This window comes from Triticum urartu, chromosome 1A (assembly GCF_056163025.1).
Source record: "Triticum urartu cultivar PI428250 chromosome 1A, HENAU_Tu73, whole genome shotgun sequence".
NCBI lineage: Eukaryota > Viridiplantae > Streptophyta > Magnoliopsida > Poales > Poaceae > Triticum > Triticum urartu.
The window spans coordinates 457,322,441-457,332,756 of record NC_141873.1 but is presented as its reverse complement, the minus strand read 5'-3'; the positions used below and the strand labels follow the sequence as shown (position 1 = coordinate 457,332,756).

The window sequence follows — 10,316 nt, the reverse complement described above, 5'->3', positions numbered from 1 at the left end:
TAAGTTTTTAATACATTCTGAACATTTTCTGAAATACACATCGTCAAAAATTTTTATCATGTATCAAGAAAATGTTCACCATAAATTACAAAAGGTCCACCACGCATTATGTAAAGTGTTCATCATATCTTAAGAAAAATGTTCAACGTATATTACAAAAATGTTCAACTTACATTACCAAAAGTTCATTACATTAAAGAAATGTTCACCGTTTGTAAAGATATGTTCATGGTGCATTAAAAATCTTCACTATACACAAAAAAGTGCTCAGCGTACTTAAAAAAAGTACATGCATATTTGAAAACATGTTCATGACACACTGAAGCCTATCTCCAAAAATGTTCTAAGTATGTTAAAAATCCAGGAGAAAAACCAACCCAGTGAATGCAAAAAGAAGAGGAAAAAAGAAAGAAAAAGAAAAGAAGAAAAAACCTAGAAATAAGCCAAAACCAGAAACAAAACTAAAGCATGCTAAGAAAAGGAAATGAAAAGAAACCTGGGCACCCCTAAAAAAGAAGAAACCTGGGCAACAAACGAGCCCCAGCGCGCGCAGCCCCCGTACGACAGGTCGCTGGTTCGATTCCTGCCGCGGCAAGATTTTTCATTTCTTTTATTTATTTGTCCAATTCAACGAAAATTTCAAATGTGTCCGTGGAAACTTGCGAACGGAAAAAGTCTCTCTCAGGAGCCTTTTTTTATTTGTCCAATTCGACAGAAACTTTCAAATGAGTCCATGGAAAATTGCGAACGGAAAAAAGTCTCTCTCAAGAGCCTTTTTTCTGTTTCTTTTATTTATTTGGCCAATTCGATGAAAACTTTCAAAAAAATCCGTGGAAACTTGCGAACGAAAAAAAGTCTCTCCGAGGAGCCTTTTTCCCGCAAAATAATGTGCATTTATGTGATTACGTATAAAGCAAGGGGGTTCTCTGCAAAAAAATATGCCATGTCGGCAGCTGACAGGCAGGCCCGCTGGTCAGATACACCGTCAATACGCGTTTATATGCGGTTTAGACCTTTTTGTAACGGCTAGCTCCAGACTTGGTATTGACATGTTAAAATTACGAAAAAAGTTATATCAATCGGCACGTACTGCCCTAATTATAGTACCTTCATGCAATTAACTCAAAAAAAGTTCACCGATTTTAGAAAAAGTTCACACATTTTTAAAAAGTCCATTGATTTTGAAAGAAAGTTCATAAAATTTGATAAAAGTCCATTGATTTTGAAAAAAGGGTATTGAATTTGAAAATAGTTCATCTAATTTGGAAAAAAAGTTCAACTCTTTTGAAAAAATTTAATCAAATTTGAAAAAAAATCACCAATTTTAAGAAAATTTCATTGATTTTGAAAAAAAATTCATCAAATCTGACAAAGTTCAAGCATTTCAAAAAGTAAATATAAATAAAAAAATAGAAAAAGAAAAAAATAGAAAAAGGAAATAAAAAAAGTAAACTAAAACCGGTCCAAAAACCAATGGCTTTCCTTGAACTGAAAAAAACTTAAACAAAGAAAAAGGAGTGAGAACTCATGAGGGCTAAGTTGTCCAAGTGGTTACCGCGGTTTATACTTGTGGAAGAGATCGCGAGTTTGGTTCTGGCGGAGCGCACTTTTTTTGCAGTTTAATAGAAAAAGGAAAAAAAAAGGCAAATGGACCGGCACAACGAGATGGGGTGTGGGTGCCCGTTTTTAAAAAGAACTAAAACGGACGCTTGGAGCGGCAAATATGAAATGCCGCCGATTCTGAATGGTTAAATCTTTACCTACTAATAAAGCAGCTATTGCTTCTGGTCGTCCGTCATTAATACTTTTGCAAAAAAGCTCTTGACGTTCACACAAATCAACCCGCAGTCCAAATCGAATCGGTACAAAGGAAAAAAATAAACGCAGCCATGCTCTGCCTCACGGCGCTCCGCCCCGCGCCACACACCTCCGGCCATGCCCCGCGCGCCGCCGGCGCCTCCCGCCCCGCCCCGCCCCGCACGGCCTCACCGCGTGACGTCGACCGCCTCCTTCCTCTCCCAATCCCATCTCCTCCTCACCCACGGCTTTCTTCGCCGTTCACTGCTCCCCTCGTTGCGACCTCGCGGGAGGCAGAGGATGGGAGGGTGCGGCGCTCGCGGGCCCATCTGCGCCGCCAGGACTCGCCCGACCCGCGGGACGCTCGATCCGGTGACGCACCAGTCGCCGGTCGTCGGCCCGGCCGACCGACGACGGAGATCGCAACACCCTGCACTATTATTCTGCCTCAGCTCATCCTTCCTCGATGTGTGCTGCCTGGGAGGGCGCGCGCTCGCCGCTCGACCAGAGCCACACGGCCATCCGGTCGTCGTTGCACTCGCCGCCCCCTCTGCTCCTCCACCTCAACTTCGGACACGTGTATTTCTGTGCCCACCCCATGCTACCAGAGGAAACCGTGTGCCAGTCTCTCTGGATGACTTTTATTTTCTGCTGAGGATCACGAGTTTGCACAGTTTCATGATGTCAAATTACTGCATATGTGATGCTTCTTGTCAATAGGGATAGAATTAGCTGGTCATAGGTTGTGGATGTTCTTAGTTATTTTTTGCACACAAGGTGTTTGGGTGTTTGTCCGAGCCCGTTTCAGTCACAGATCCTCCCACATGAATACATCATGAGAATAACTCTCCTTCCATATGATTCAAAAAATGGTATGATGGTGGAACTCAATCGGGTTGCTAGACTAATGTGGCGTTGGTGCGTGCATCTGGATGTACGTCAGTGTTCACAGCCAGAGGAAGTGGGTTGTTACAGGCAGAGGCGGATTAGGATGAGTATGTCACGATTAGGAGAGTTCTCTTGATCTTTATCGGAAAAATTGATAGTTTCCTTGATTTGTTTTGGTCTAGATTAGCAAAGCAGTGCACTGATATTTGTTCTGTGGTGTAGGAGCTTCAAGACAGCAGGGGCAGCAGGCTTCGCTCAACATATTCATCTATGATTTTTTTCCCTGATTTTGAAATTATTTGGCCCCTATAGTCCCCTTGAGAAAAATCAGAGTATTTATGGACTATGCTCTACTGGTTGACAAATTTGATTGCAGGGGCTGGCAAAGTAAGTGCAGTGTCACCGTTGCACATATATTCAGGGCCACATCAAATTTCAGTCAGAAGAACATGACCAGGCAGGGTGCTTCATGCAGTATTGGGAGTGAGAAAGTTTGATGTATAATCAGTGTCGCCTCCACTCTGCCCCGCCCCTGTGCTTTTTCCTTGATGGAAATGCGGGCCACCATGCCGCTCACTTCGCGTGCAACCACTTCATCTCCAACCTGTCGTTGGAGAGCATTGCAGACCGAGCGGACAAATGACGAGGTGTAGCAGCACAACCTTGCCTCTTCCCCTTACTATCCTTCACAAGCGAGCCAAAGACACCCCAAGTTGTGGCACCCGTCTGAGGCCAGCCTTGCTTGGCATACATGGCTGCATACATGTGATGGGAAACATGCATGGAAGCTTGGGCCTGGATATGCAATTATGCCTTCCTAAGTTTTACTGATGCAATTTCTTTTTGAAAGAGCCCTGAAATCATTTACCCTTTTGCTCCTGAGAATTGTTTGCCATTGTGAATTGTATCAATGGTCGAAATGGTCAATTAACGACATAGACCGAGATACCATAAAACCCCTTCAGTAGATCGACTGAAATATGAACATTCTTGGCCCAAAGTTACAGGATTGCACCAATTAATTGCTAACCTCTTAGTTTTAATGATAATTGTTCTACCATGTGTTTTTTTTCTACTAGCATCCCATCCACAATGTCAGTTGGAATTATATATATATATCTTAGACAGTTAGTGAGATGTATTCTGCGAGATGTGTTCAAATCTCTGTATTTTTCCATGATATTAACAATTTTTCTTTGAATGTTTAAATGAACGTTCTCTAAAATTTCATTTTCAGTTAAGTCTGGTCTTTCTTTGGGTAATTTATATAGTAAGGTCTGCAAGAATTGAATGCAGATCCACTATTCCCCCCCTTTGTATTTACTGCAATGCATATTTACCTGGAGCTAGCATCACATACTGTATGTCAAGTGCCAAGTCAGTTTTCACTAAATACAAATTAAAATATATATATATGAACCTTTTCATTAGCTTTGGCTGCACGTTTCTGGATAATGTCAATATCAATATTTGTAAGTACTCTTATGAACTCAAATGATGCATCTCCCACTTTTTTTTATCTGCAAGGTACCTGACATAGTGTTTGGACAGACTTATTTCTGGTAGTAACTTCTCCATTGTGAAACTACTTTTCACTACAGTAGCTTGCGGACAATGTGGGCTACTACAAGACCGAGACCTGCATTAAAAGATGATTACATTTAGGAGTGAATGGTAAAGAAGGTTCTGATTTTGTTTAAATTACAGTATATGTTTGAAAATTATTTATTGATGCTCAAAGAATATCCTGTAGATGATTATGTGGAAAATAGTTCATCCTTCACAGTTTTCTCGGCAAGCTGGAACTTCCAGTTATACTGGTTGTATATTTATGGGTTATAGACTTATAGTTGAAATTTTCAAATGATTAGATATTTTTGTAGTTGTAGTTGGATATACAAGTGCCTAAAAACTGAAGTCGGCACTTCTTCACTAGAAGCTATGTTCACTAGCTTGATTTCTCCTATGAGATGTAGAATTTTTATTTCCGCTAGATTGTTGTAGTTTCCTTTTTTGCTGTAGCTGCTTATCTATCAGAGTATCTATGCATGTGTGGGTTTATGTTTCACTAACTGCCCTATAAATAATCTGAATTTCTTTCAATTGATTGATTGTTTTGTAATTTTCAATCCATGTCCCACAGCATAGTTCCTCGACACCGGGTCAATCCTGGTTTATGAAAAAATCAGGACTCTGAACCATGCAGTCTACTCATAGTGAACCACAGGTCTGAACCATGCATTCTTAACCCGGTCAACCATGTTTTGCCTGTGGTGAACCATGGGGTCTGAACCATGCTGCCTGAACCAGATCGACCGTATATCTCCGTAGGTCGTTGAAATATGAGTCGGACCATGTCTTAAGGTTGTGGAAATGTGAGACGAACTAGGAAGTGAGAACTATGAAAAAAAATCACATCAGGAGCACAGTCGTGGATAGTGATCAACATATTATTATTCTAGGTGACCCAATATTCTTGGTTATAATGGAGGACTAAAGAGGGTCCAATTTATGTGCAGGTGAAGAAAATCACCAAAATGGAAGGAGTTCTGTATTATGATCTATTACAATGTGCTTGAAGCAATACAGAACCATGATTATACTTGGTATAGTACAAACTAAATGTACAATACAGACTTCCAAGTAGAATCTTTGGCCTACAGCTCACCTGTTATCTGTCACTTTAGCAGTTACTTGGGTGGGACAACCAATGTATAGATAAGAAATGCCGAAACGAAGATAATCACCCCTACTAAGGTACATATTGGGCTTGTTCACAACATCAAGTTAGACCTCTCGGCTCTTTTGATTGGATCGACTTCTTCTGACAATGGATACTCAATGCGCCGTGGGTTACAGGTCACATATTTGTTCGGTGAGAACTCTGAGAATAGGGTCTTCTTCCCTTTCTTCTTAAAACTAGACCAAGCCTTATCCCAGTCGGTTGATGATGTATCACCTGAAAAGTTAGATAAGAGAAATGATTCAACCTGCAAACATGTTTTCATCGTAACCTGTTATAACAAACTATGTGCGACGGGACCTTTTTAATCTAACTTCAAAAAGGAACTTCACAATCCACCACTCATTATCCATCAAATTAGCACGGATTGACTTTGTCGTTTGAGGCAGGCCCTATTATTTTCGCCCTGAATTCGCAGCGACAACCTGCGTGGGGATCGAACTCACGTCCTCCCACTAAGACTGTAAGACCGAGACCAATTGAGCTGCTATCCTGGAATATTCATTTTTACTGAAGTCTAAGAATATTACTCCCCCCATTCCATAATATAAGAGTGTTTTTGACACTACACTATTTGTGGTTGTGCTAGACTATAAAGAACTAGAATTGTATTTATTTATTTTGTCTCCATTGCAAGGTTGTTGGCACATGTTTCTATAAATAGTGTGGATGCAACTTATACATGGTTCATCTTTCATGTAAACGATTTTTGACTCTCGGCATGGAGCCAAATTATGCAGAACTTGAAAACGAACCTTTAAGTAAGTTTACAAAATTTCTGCAAAAAATAATCACGTGCTTATGGACATATACTACATATCACTAGATTATTGATAAAAATACGCTGTGATGCTAGCTAAACAATTTTTTTAAATGAACAGATTATGCTTGCTGCAACGTATTTTAGGTTAGTTTGCTTGCTGCTGCAATTATTGTTCTAGGTTAGTTTGCTTGGTGCTATTACTTCATATTTATTGAAATTCAAGAATGAACAAATAATCTAAAGAATGAACTAACAATCAAGAGGTGGTTGTTCAGACAGATCAATTTACTTGAAATCATACCCCATATGTTGATGAAATGAACCAATTTCTTATCATCAGCGAGCGTTGTCCAACGACATGGTTCCTTGATCTGGCAGATTCATAGAAGCCAACATTTTCTTCCGTTGCAACGCACGGGCATTTGTGCTAGTCCTACAAAATCGCATGTTCACAGCTTGTCGAGTTCGATGGGCCTGATTTCCTCTATCAAATGAAATGACGCCCATCTTGTTCCTGCCCAAATTTCGTTAATTTGCTGCTCTTTCTAAAAAAAAACTTATAATTTGCTGCTCTTTCTCGTTCAACATGCGTAGATCATCTCGTCAGCCAAGTTTACTGATTAGAACTCATTAATCTAGGCCAGAGGCCCAACCGCCAAAAAAAAAAAAATCTAGGCCAGAGGCCACACACATTAGCCAAACCTCCACGGCCCGCAGCTGACAAGATTTCAGCTAGTGCCGACGCGTCTGTAAATCGCCGGCTTCAAAACAAAAACCAGCCAGCTTGTTTTCGAACTTGAAGCAAAGGGAGCTTTCCTCCCACACTCTGACCGAAACTTGAGCTTTAACCTGCGTTTCCTTCAGGCCATTATTGTTCGGCACGAAGGAAATCCAGGCCCTTCCGTCGACGTCGTTGCCGATCAATCGAGCACCACACATATGTGGGCAGGCCTGTGGGCAGCAGGCAGACACTCGGACTCGGATGGCGATGGCACGGAAGTACACTTGTTCCATGTGTGCTGGGCAGCGCGGCCAACTTTCTAGAAGGCTATCATTGCGTTTCGATTTCATCCAATGGGCTGGGTTTTCCCTCGAGGCTGTGATGATCAGAATCAAATGATCAGGGATATGTGCCGCGTCATCGCGGAAAGATCGTATAGGAGACAGATTATATGAGGTTGAGGTTGTAGTAAGGGTTATTCGTCTTGGTGCCAAATGGCTGCATATATGGTCCAGATGCAGATGCCGGGGCTCATTCTTCTTAAAAAAAACGTCTTGGTGTCAAAGACTTGTTTCTCGAAATAGGCTTTCACCCTGCTTTTTATATAAATGAACAACCGAACAAAGTAATTTAACCCGAACAAAGTACAAATCGTCTTCGTGTTGGTACCTGTTTCGTAGCATGAAATCGTTTGCTGACCTTCTAGTGAAATTTGGTAAACTTTTTGTGTGAGATGTTTCATCTATTTCATGTAAACCATGTGTTGAAATCCACATGAGACAAGTGGCAGACACCGCCACAAATTTGTCGTTTCACAAAAGATTTATCGAGTTTTTATGTTTTAGATATAATTGTGTCACAATGATTTAGTGCTTTGGTTGAAACATAGTGTAATAAATACTATCTCTACATCAAAAAATTTGTAAATTAATTTTTTTAATAAGGTCTCTAGCAAAGAAAAAGTCATAATCAAGATCCAAGATGAAAAAGGGTTCAATTCAAGTTGTGGACACAATTCGTTGCACTTTCTTCTTTCCGTAAAACATGCCCAATTATTTCGGCACTTCATGGAAGCGAGAGAGCGGCATTTTGGCTCCATGGTTGAGGAGGACATCTTATTAGAGTTAGAGCATCTCCAACGGGCAACCCTAAGGCGGACATAATATTTGTCCGTGGACTGATCAAGACTGGTGTAAGGACATAGATATGGGAGTCGGCCAGCCAACCCCATCCATAAACATCCGCTTATATACTAACTAAAAAATACTTTAAAACCAATTAACAACCTTCCGCAAAAAAATTAGCACCTTCCGCCAACCATTGCATAAAAAAAGCACCTTCTGCCAAATGACCGCCTAATGCAGTTGCATAAAAAATATTAGCATAATTAGCACCTTCATGAACATACTATGCAATCTTCCGCCAAATGCTAGCCTTCCGCCACAGTTAACACAATGCCTTTCGCCAAATGCTAGCCATCCTCGACGCAGAGTAGACATGGTACATGGTGGCTTTTGATTGGCTAGTCCGATGTCTGGACTCCTGCAAATGCCCCACAAATTTACTTCCGGTTTGCAGGATTTCAAACAAACGGATGCGTCCGCAGACATATACGGGTCTATGTTGGATGGCAAAATGCGTTCGGATAGCTCGGTCCGGACATATGCCGTCGATTTGAGGGTCCGCCTTAGAGATGCTCCTACAGATCCATGCATCATCGTGAGTACGCCAACTCAAGTTTGAGGAAAACAAGGGCCAACGATCTCTCACATGCCAACTCAAATATCATATACTTTGGTTTCTAATAACTCTTTCAAGTGCTTATGAGAATATGATGTTGTCTAAGTCGGCTATATTTTGTATTGTTCAGAAATGAATAATCTAGGACAGAAAAATGTGAACACAAAGTGGAGTATCATCAAGCATGGAGAAAACAACATGTGTACAAGGAGCGAAGCCAGCGTTTCGAGTGAAGTTTCAGGATTTTGAAGCCACCATAATAACATGTGAGGACATGGGTGGAATATACGAAATGACACTTTGTAATTTCGCCCATAACCACCTATAGGTGTTGAAGTCAGGTCCATGCACGTATTTTCAGAGTAAAAGACTATCTGCATTTGTTAAATAACCCCCCACCCCCTTTCTCCCGAGCGTCAAGTTTGAGTTTTGTTTGATTGAGTTCTACATGTTGCTAGTCCTGCGATAGACACAACTCCGCAAGACCTCCTATACCACGCATCAACAGAGCCCCAATTCATCAATTGAGTACTTCATCTTATACCCGCATTAAATTGTATATCTTAGTTTCTTGTTTGTTCTTTGATTGCATACATAGATTAATTTTGGTTATCAGGTAACCGTGTATTCATCATCGTCAAATACTATGTTGGAGTTAGATTTAGAGACAGTTAAGACGCACTGTATAGTGCTCAATGTAGTCGCATTGTCAGAGTCTCCTTCAACAAAGTCGAGGCCATCTCATCGAAAGACCAGACCATATATATTAAAGGCGCAACTGTAGTCAAGACGAACATTCAATTTTCTTAGTGATTAGCAATGTCAAATAACTATGTAACTAATTAAGTACACACTCCCTTCAGGCCGGAATTTCAGTCAGCTTGTTGGCCCCAAATATTTCTATTATGTAAGTCGTGTAATCCTTAATTAAGGAAACAATCGAAGCGTTTTTCTTATTTTCTCCCTAGTCAGTTACTCCACTTAGGCTAATTATAGTGGGAGTAACTTAGGTAATAACATAGCGCATTTTGAGAAACTTTTGCTTATGTGGCAAGTAGTTAATGAGAGGTGGTAACATAAGGCTTCCCAAGACAAGATGAGTCTACAAGCTATTAAATGAAACCATCTATGACATTACTACTATGTTACTTTGCACTATGAAAATAGTAACTTAGACTAGTGTCATATACATGACACTAGTATAAGTTACTCCCCACTATGACCAGCCTAAGACCTCCCGTGATGGGAGTATCATAGTTTGTACCTTGCAATGCCAACTAGGCATGAAATATACATTGCATTTCATTAAATGAAGAGACGCACTTGTAGTATCATAAGGCTCACGCTGAGTGACCATTTATTTTCTCCGCCGCCTCATGCTCGCAGCGCTCTTTCCGGGCAAGGTTCTCCGCCTTTCAAGATCCGCCGCCAAGCTGGGGAGCCCGACTAATTCTGTCGAGGCATCATCTATGGTTATGGTGGCAGACATGATCGTCGGCGACGACATCAGCAAAGGCAAACGAGGACGACGAGCAAGGAGGGGGTGGGCGGCTATGTGGAGGTGGGAGAAATGGAGGAGGGAGGTGGGAGGAGTTTGGTCGATGCGGAGGGCTAATCAATTTAAGAAGATTTGTGATGTGTCCACTCTGACAGAGCCTGCGTGG

At 41.1% G+C, this 10,316-nt stretch overlaps 1 long non-coding RNA gene across 1 annotated transcript; it reads left to right on the top strand.

Moving 5' to 3' along the window:
* Positions 1-1,874: 1,874 nt before the first annotated feature.
* On the top strand, positions 1,875-7,486 carry LOC125518590 (uncharacterized). The gene is made up of 3 exons (XR_007288041.2): positions 1,875-4,359; positions 5,205-5,442; positions 5,545-7,486. It is a non-coding gene; the product is annotated as an uncharacterized LOC125518590 (long non-coding RNA).
* Positions 7,487-10,316: the final 2,830 nt, after the last annotated feature.